The following is a 6,970-nucleotide window of genomic DNA, read 5'->3' on the forward strand; positions in this document are numbered from 1 at the left end:
ACTGATCATACCCAAACCCTGGCTAGCAAAAATAATGATCCCTAAACAGCAAAAGGACCAAATTACAAACTAACCATGGCCAACCTCCTGTACTGAGATCAAATGATCCTTCTGACCGACTGTGGTGGTACCCCCAGACTGACTGGAGTCCTCCTCCTCCCCATTGAGGACTTGAACTTTCTTGATCTTCTATGGCTTTCAGACCTGACCGTTTGTTTCACGTACGTGCAATGTATTTCCACATACGCTGTGGACATATGCTATAGGTGTGACATTGATGTATCACAGTGCCACACAGCAACGCTCCCTTCAGTATGCAGTGCTGTCACAGATGACGAGCTGTCTGCCTTTCTCCCTGTACTGTAACCCAATACAAGCCGGAGGTGCTGACAGCTTCGAAGTAAATGCAAAGTAAGTGAGCACTAACAGAAGAATTCAACAGATGCATCGTGTGTCGATCCATGAGATGAGTTGCTAAATTAAGTCCTGAAGGGAGGAAGTTTGTGAGTTGTTCTGAAAATAATCATGTTGATGTGGAGAGACTGGTTTGACAATACTCACTTGAGTCGAGGATGGGTCTATGGAGCATGCATGGAAGTGGTGGTGACAGCAAAGTTGGACGAGACCCTGAGAAGCAAGCAGTGAACTGTGGTGCCAGGTAACTGCTGTGACTTTCACGTCAGGATCTGGCACTGTCTTTTTTTCTCGGGGGAGGATTGGGGAATAAGGAGCTGCATTGGAATAAGAGGGGATTAGTTATCAATGAGATGCAAACACGTGAAAATAATATAACCTCTGCTCATTGGGGAAATTCAGAACTAACCACTTAATTTTTTCTTAAATCGGAACAACTTTTTCTTGATGTCAGAAACCCGATTGTTGCATTTGAACCATTTTGAGTGGGCAAAATTAATTTTTAAAAATTCGCAGGATGTAGTATCACTGGTTGGGCTGGCATTTATTGTCCATACTTAATTATTAAGAATCATCGACTTTGCTGTGGGTCTGGAGTCACATGTAAGCCAGCCCAGGTAAGGATGGCAGATTTACTTTCCTCAGGAATATTAGTGAAATAGATTGCTTTTGATGTCAATTAACAGTGTTTACACTGTTGCCATTAGTTTCTTTATGTTCTTTAATCTAGACTTTTCTTGAAATTCTAACTTCAACTGTGGTGAATTTCACTATTTTATTCAGAATAAGTGAGGAGACTCCCCCTCTTTGTGATTGGAACAAATATTTTTATTTCTTCTTTTAGCACATAGCTATCACGCTTTTACTGAACTTGGTTAACCAGATAAAAGATGAAGGACAGCCAATTCCAAGGTTTTTTTTCACTGAAAGATATTTAGTTTGATTTACCAAATCCTGGAAAAATAAGAAATTGTGACACCTAACATTTGCACTTAACCTAAGTAGAGTAGGGAAATGGGGAGGGGTGGTAGAGGAGGTTGCGTGTCCTCTGGCAAGGAAGGTAAGCCAAGCTGCATTTTAAACTTTTTAAGAGTCCTTGAGTTGGAAAATTGAAACCTGAGGCCCAACAATTTACCTGTTGTCCCATTTCTTCAGGGGTGGTGAGTCCTGCAGATAACCTTAATATCTTGGTGGATGGTAATATTTCAAAATTGAATTTTCACTGGTGTGGATTTCTGAGATTGAGAAAAAGAGGGTGAGAAGAGCATTCAGTATCCTAGCTGTTATATGTCGATGTTGCTCTTGCTTTCTTTTTTTGTTTGCTCAAAACAAATTGCTGAAGTATAGTTTGCTGGTATAGCCCAAGTCTTATTCCATGCCTTTTTCAAACTAAACATTTAGCACGTAGCCATTCATCTCCAATATTAGGCATAATTATCATAATATTATCCATGTTATCATGTATATGTGAATAAAACAACAAATGCAAAATTCTTGACACCTCACTGAGTTGAAGTGTCTCTTGATTGAAATGGTAATTCTATTGCGACCAGTTTAGTATGTTCTATGTGGGCTGCCCGGGCTTGTCAAGTGATCAGAACAGCCATTTTTGGTCAGTCATGTACTTTTTAAAACCATTTTTAGTCAAAAGATATCTCTGGCGTTAAAGCCAAATGATGTAAGTTGAATATTGATTGTCCATTTTCTCTACAATCAAACAATTTTAAGAAATGGCCCAAAATATTAGAACACAAGTTGAACCTGTGTTCATTTGGGTTATTTCAGGTCTCTACCTCTTGTTCCAACCATCAACATTTCTCACAGAAATGGCGTTGATCGCATAAATAATCTGCTATCTTTGTGGGATGGTCACACAAATAGCCAGCTATACAAGTCACAGGTCAAATTTACCATCACTGGCACCTGTGGCATTTAATATTGTTAAGGGTCTTCAGGTGCATTTAAAATGTTAAATGCCAGTTTGATTGTACAATTGATACTGAAATGTAACAGAAAATTGGCTTTGATTTCCATTTTTAAAAATATTTGCCATTGGGATACATTTGTGCTTTAGCAAGTAATTTCCCTCACCTCAGTTCACTGTCCTACCTCAGGACAGGCATATTTGCTTTTGCCTCCCTCGGCTATTTACACAGCTCCATTGCATTCCTGACACAAGCTCTGCACCTGCAAATTAAGGAGGAAACATGCTCAGGCCTAGTGATGTAGCATGAAATTTGAGAAAGAGGGAGGGTGAATATCTGGTGTAAGAAGCTTTTACCCCTTTCCTGCTTCACTTTATTTGGTGAGCGCCAATTCCCCAGAGAAAGTGAACAAGAAAATCCCATGTTTACTCTTACTCTCCCTCTGAGACACTTTTAAAATTTTAATAGAGGCAGTGGATTAGCATGTTCCACGGATTGTTGACTGATGCCTGCATTTAACAGAAGAAGTCAAAGCTGAAGTTCAGCAAAATCTGCAGATTCTGTTAGTGGAATAACATAGGTTGGTCTGGCCAAAATAATTTGTAAGAAAAGTAAGAAATCTCACATTTGTAATCTTACTCCTTAGCGTGGGTTTCAGGATAGTAGGTGTTGAGTTTTCCCTTGCTTGAAATAACTATGCATTTTTTTTGTAGCAATGGTTAGCCCTGACACTATATTCTTTTGTTTCATATAACACCTAGGGCTAAGACAAACTGTGTATGACCAATGTTTCTTTCTGCTAAATCAAACCAATAATCCACTACCTCCTTGCATCCCTACAAATAAGACATACAACATCTGCAGGTATTCCTGGGAGCTCTTTCCGTAGAAACTACAGTAGACTAGAAATTCCCATTCTGGCTTCCTGGCATAGGTGAATCCCACGGGTGCACCATTGATCCAAGTCTTGTAGATAAGATCGTTTGCACAGGGTGAATATGATCTTACTTGGGGTTTGGTCAAGTCGGCTTAAACTACACTTCCCTCAATATAACATGTCTAACTACTCAAGCTGACGATCTTTAAAACATATAGATAAACATATGGATGATAAAGGATTAGTGTAGGTTAGATGGGCTTCAGATTGGTTTCATAGGTCGGCGCAACATCAAGGGCTGAAGGGCCTGTACTGCGCTGCAATGTTCTATGTTCTAAAACAAAATAATTGCAAGGCAGAATTTTATAATTTCTACTTTTATTAATTCACATGATTACTGTGCTGTCAAATGCTGCAGGAAAGAAAGCTACATAGCCAATTCAATCCAGAATTGGCTTACTCCTACTGTAAGCCAGCTCTGCATGCATGAAAACCTGGTCATTGTTGAAAAATGTGGTGTCGCTCATTTAAAATAGACATTAGGCCTTTTTTGCTCTCAGAGGATTGTGAGCTTTTGGAACTCTGTGCCTGAAAAGGTGGTGGAAGCAATCCTTGAATATTTTTAAGGCAGATGTAGGTAGATTCTTGTTAAGCCAGGGGCTGAAAGGTCATCAGGGTGAGGTCGCTATGTGAATTTGAGCCTGCAATGAGCTTATTGTGCAGCAGAGTATCCTGAAGGGGCTGAATAGTCTTCTCTGCTCCTAATTTGTATGTTTGCTATGTTCTATATTCCTCCTACAAGGGCACATCAAAAAGGAACAATAGAAGTTGGACCGATAGGATTCTAGCTGGTTGATGTCTTTAAAGGACCCCTGCTTGGTGATACCCTCTAGAGCCAACTGAGGTTTGGGAGGGATCCTGAATAAAAGCTGCATATCCCCAGATATGGCAGAATTATAGGATGCTGAAAAAAAAGTAGAATCTCACCACAACAAGGTTCTGACTTCTGCTCAGCCAAGTTATTTTGAACATAATGATGAGATTAGACAAAGATTGGGGTATGTGTTTAATAAAGCCAAATATGGATGTTAAGAGTGCCCGACTCAGATTAACATCTGCACTCAGGCATTCGCGAAGCATTTACATTTCCACTTCTACGAGAATGTGTGTGTGTGTGTAAAACTCTGCATGTAGAGAACTCTATTTTGTACAAGTATCAGAAACCCTATTGGGGAATTTGCATAGTGCTGCCTGGCTGGAGTCAAATCTTACGTGGAGCACAGAATCTGAACTTTAAATGAAGAATGGTGGTTTTCAAACGACATGAGAAATCTATATCAGTAGCTTCTGTTTGGCTGTAACCTCGTATAGAAGTAAGGAAAAAGAAACAATTTCATTTAAAACCCTCATATAATAAAAAAGGGCAATGAATATCTAATCCACTTTTCCCTTCCCTAGCTACAGTAGTTGCTGCATAATCTATTCCAGTCAAACAGGATTATCCACATTACCTCCATCAGTTTCTCACAAGGCTAGTCAATTACTAATTCGCTTTCAGTACAGCAGATTATAAAATGCAATTTTGTCATAATAGCTATTGTCTTCAGGTGATAAACTGCAAAATGAGACAGATTCAAAGGAAAATATATCCCAGTATTCACATAGCACATTGGAAGTGATCTTGTAGAGATATGTGATAGTTAACAGCATTTAGCAGGAATATTTTGAAAATTAAACTAAACTATGAAAGTAGGACATAGATAATGATTCCAAATCTTCTGCCCTGTACAAAGTTTGGCCAACAAATGAAGTTGACTACCAGCTGCAGTTGATGCAAAATTGATGCATAAATATGTCTTAATAGAAGCATTTCCAGATGGATGGTGACGATTGGTTAAATGAGCTTCTTTACCCAATGTGCCTTGTGAATCTAAAAGCTTCAAGCATTTTACTATTAACATTCAATGTCTAGCTAACTTTAGGATTACAGTGACTGAACTATGTGGCTTAAAACAAACCATTTTAAATACAGCTGCACATTATCAGTGGATTAATACATTTTGCATGGCTTTAATGCTCTCCTGTTTGTAGCACATTGGATTACAAATTAGCTGTACTCATGCCAATGTATTTGGAGAAAATTTACAATGGAAATTATAGTGGGACCTTGTGATGCTGGGTCTTTGCCCTGTTGAAACTTTGACTTGGTTTTCCTGTAGGGTGGAGATAGGTTGTTGTCGTAACTGCTTCTTTCCAGCTTCAAGTACTAAAGTCACCAGAGTCCACACTCTCTCTTTCTCTCTCGAGAGGGAAGACTGATAGTGAGTTTAACCTGAGGGTCATCATATCTCAAACAGTGAAATTGAGGAAATAGATCCTTCATGGTAATCTCAGCTGGAATAGATATTGAAAGAGTTTGCATCACTTTGCATTACAAACCAACTGTCCCGCCATCAGGCCCCTAGGGTTTTCCTACCACCTTCAGTTGCATGGGCCAGCTCTTCCAATCAAACTCATTCTCCCAACCCCTATCCTAATTCATGTTCATATCAATTGCGGCATTTCCCCAATCCTCGCCATCCTAACCCACTGCCACACCTTCTGTGCTGATACTGGAGCGAGGGGTTATTAAAAATCTTCAAATTGCCCAACCTTGAGATATTAGAGAGGATCAAGTACTTCTTTGTAAATTAGAGATTCTCTTTCTCTTTGCACTTACAAGGACAGAGCAAGTTTGTGACATCTTGGGCTGAATATCATTGATTTTTTTTGTGAGCAATGCAGCAGGAAATTCATTACTTAAGTATGAAGGCTTTGAGCCTGTTACAGTCCAGATATCTACATTCTTCAAATTGTCAAAAACAGAAGCAGTCATTTGAGGAAGACTTTCTTCTGAGCTAGTGTTGGGAATTTACAAACAGGCACTCGGCTGCAAACTTTTATGTTCTCTCAAAAGACAATTAATCTTCCATATATGCCTTGACACTATCGATCCTTGAGACTTCAAAGGCTAAGGTCACATTAATACAGCTCTGCTGCACAATACTTTGTTGGTTACATGCTATAAAGCTGGTATTATTAAAAAGCAGCATATCTTCTGATTTAGTCTGAGTAGTGCCAAGGGAAATCTAATGTTATTTATATATTTATTGGTTATTGTAATAATAGTAGCACTTCAGGAAAATTTGCTAAATCCTCAGTTAACAAGTCATTTTCTATTACACAATGATATCAAGCAGGGACATATTGTTTGCTATACATACAGCAGTAAATGCACAAATGAATTTGCGTGTACATAGCACTTTCCAGAACAACCAGTTTTTTGAAAGTGCTTTATAGCCAATGAGGTACTTTTTTTTCTGTGTAGTCATTATTGGAATGTAGGAAATACAGCAGCAAATTTGCACACCGCAAACTCCCATTAATAGCAATGGTGAAAGGATCAAGTAATATGTTTTGTGTGATGTTGTTTGATGGCCAGGTATTGGCCAGGACACTGTAGTTACCTCCCCTGCTTTTCTTAGAAGTAATGCCATGTAATTGTTTACAATCACTTGAAAAACCAGACAGAGACTTGGTATGACATCTTGTCCAAAGGACATCACATATGACAGTACAGCTCTCCCACAGTGCATCCAGTGCAGCATTGTGGGAGAGCTGTACTGTCAGCTTTGATTGTATGTGTTAATGTCATGGAGCAGGAATTGAACCTTAAAAGATGTGTATGCCACCAAACTTATTCATAGGTATAACA

The 6,970-nt window shown here is 39.0% G+C and overlaps 1 protein-coding gene across 1 annotated transcript in view; it reads left to right on the forward strand.

Moving 5' to 3' along the window:
* The first annotated feature begins 503 nt into the window (after positions 1-503).
* The window catches only part of nploc4 (NPL4 homolog, ubiquitin recognition factor), a 99,511-nt gene continuing 93,044 nt past the window's right edge, over positions 504-6,970 (forward strand). Inside the window, exon 1 of the mRNA XM_048555188.2 lies at positions 504-658. The gene's annotated coding sequence lies outside the window, so the exon portion shown is untranslated. The remainder of the gene's footprint in view (positions 659-6,970) is intronic.

The sequence above is a fragment of the Stegostoma tigrinum genome, chromosome 22, assembly GCF_030684315.1.
Source record: "Stegostoma tigrinum isolate sSteTig4 chromosome 22, sSteTig4.hap1, whole genome shotgun sequence".
Taxonomy (NCBI): domain Eukaryota; kingdom Metazoa; phylum Chordata; class Chondrichthyes; order Orectolobiformes; family Stegostomatidae; genus Stegostoma; species Stegostoma tigrinum.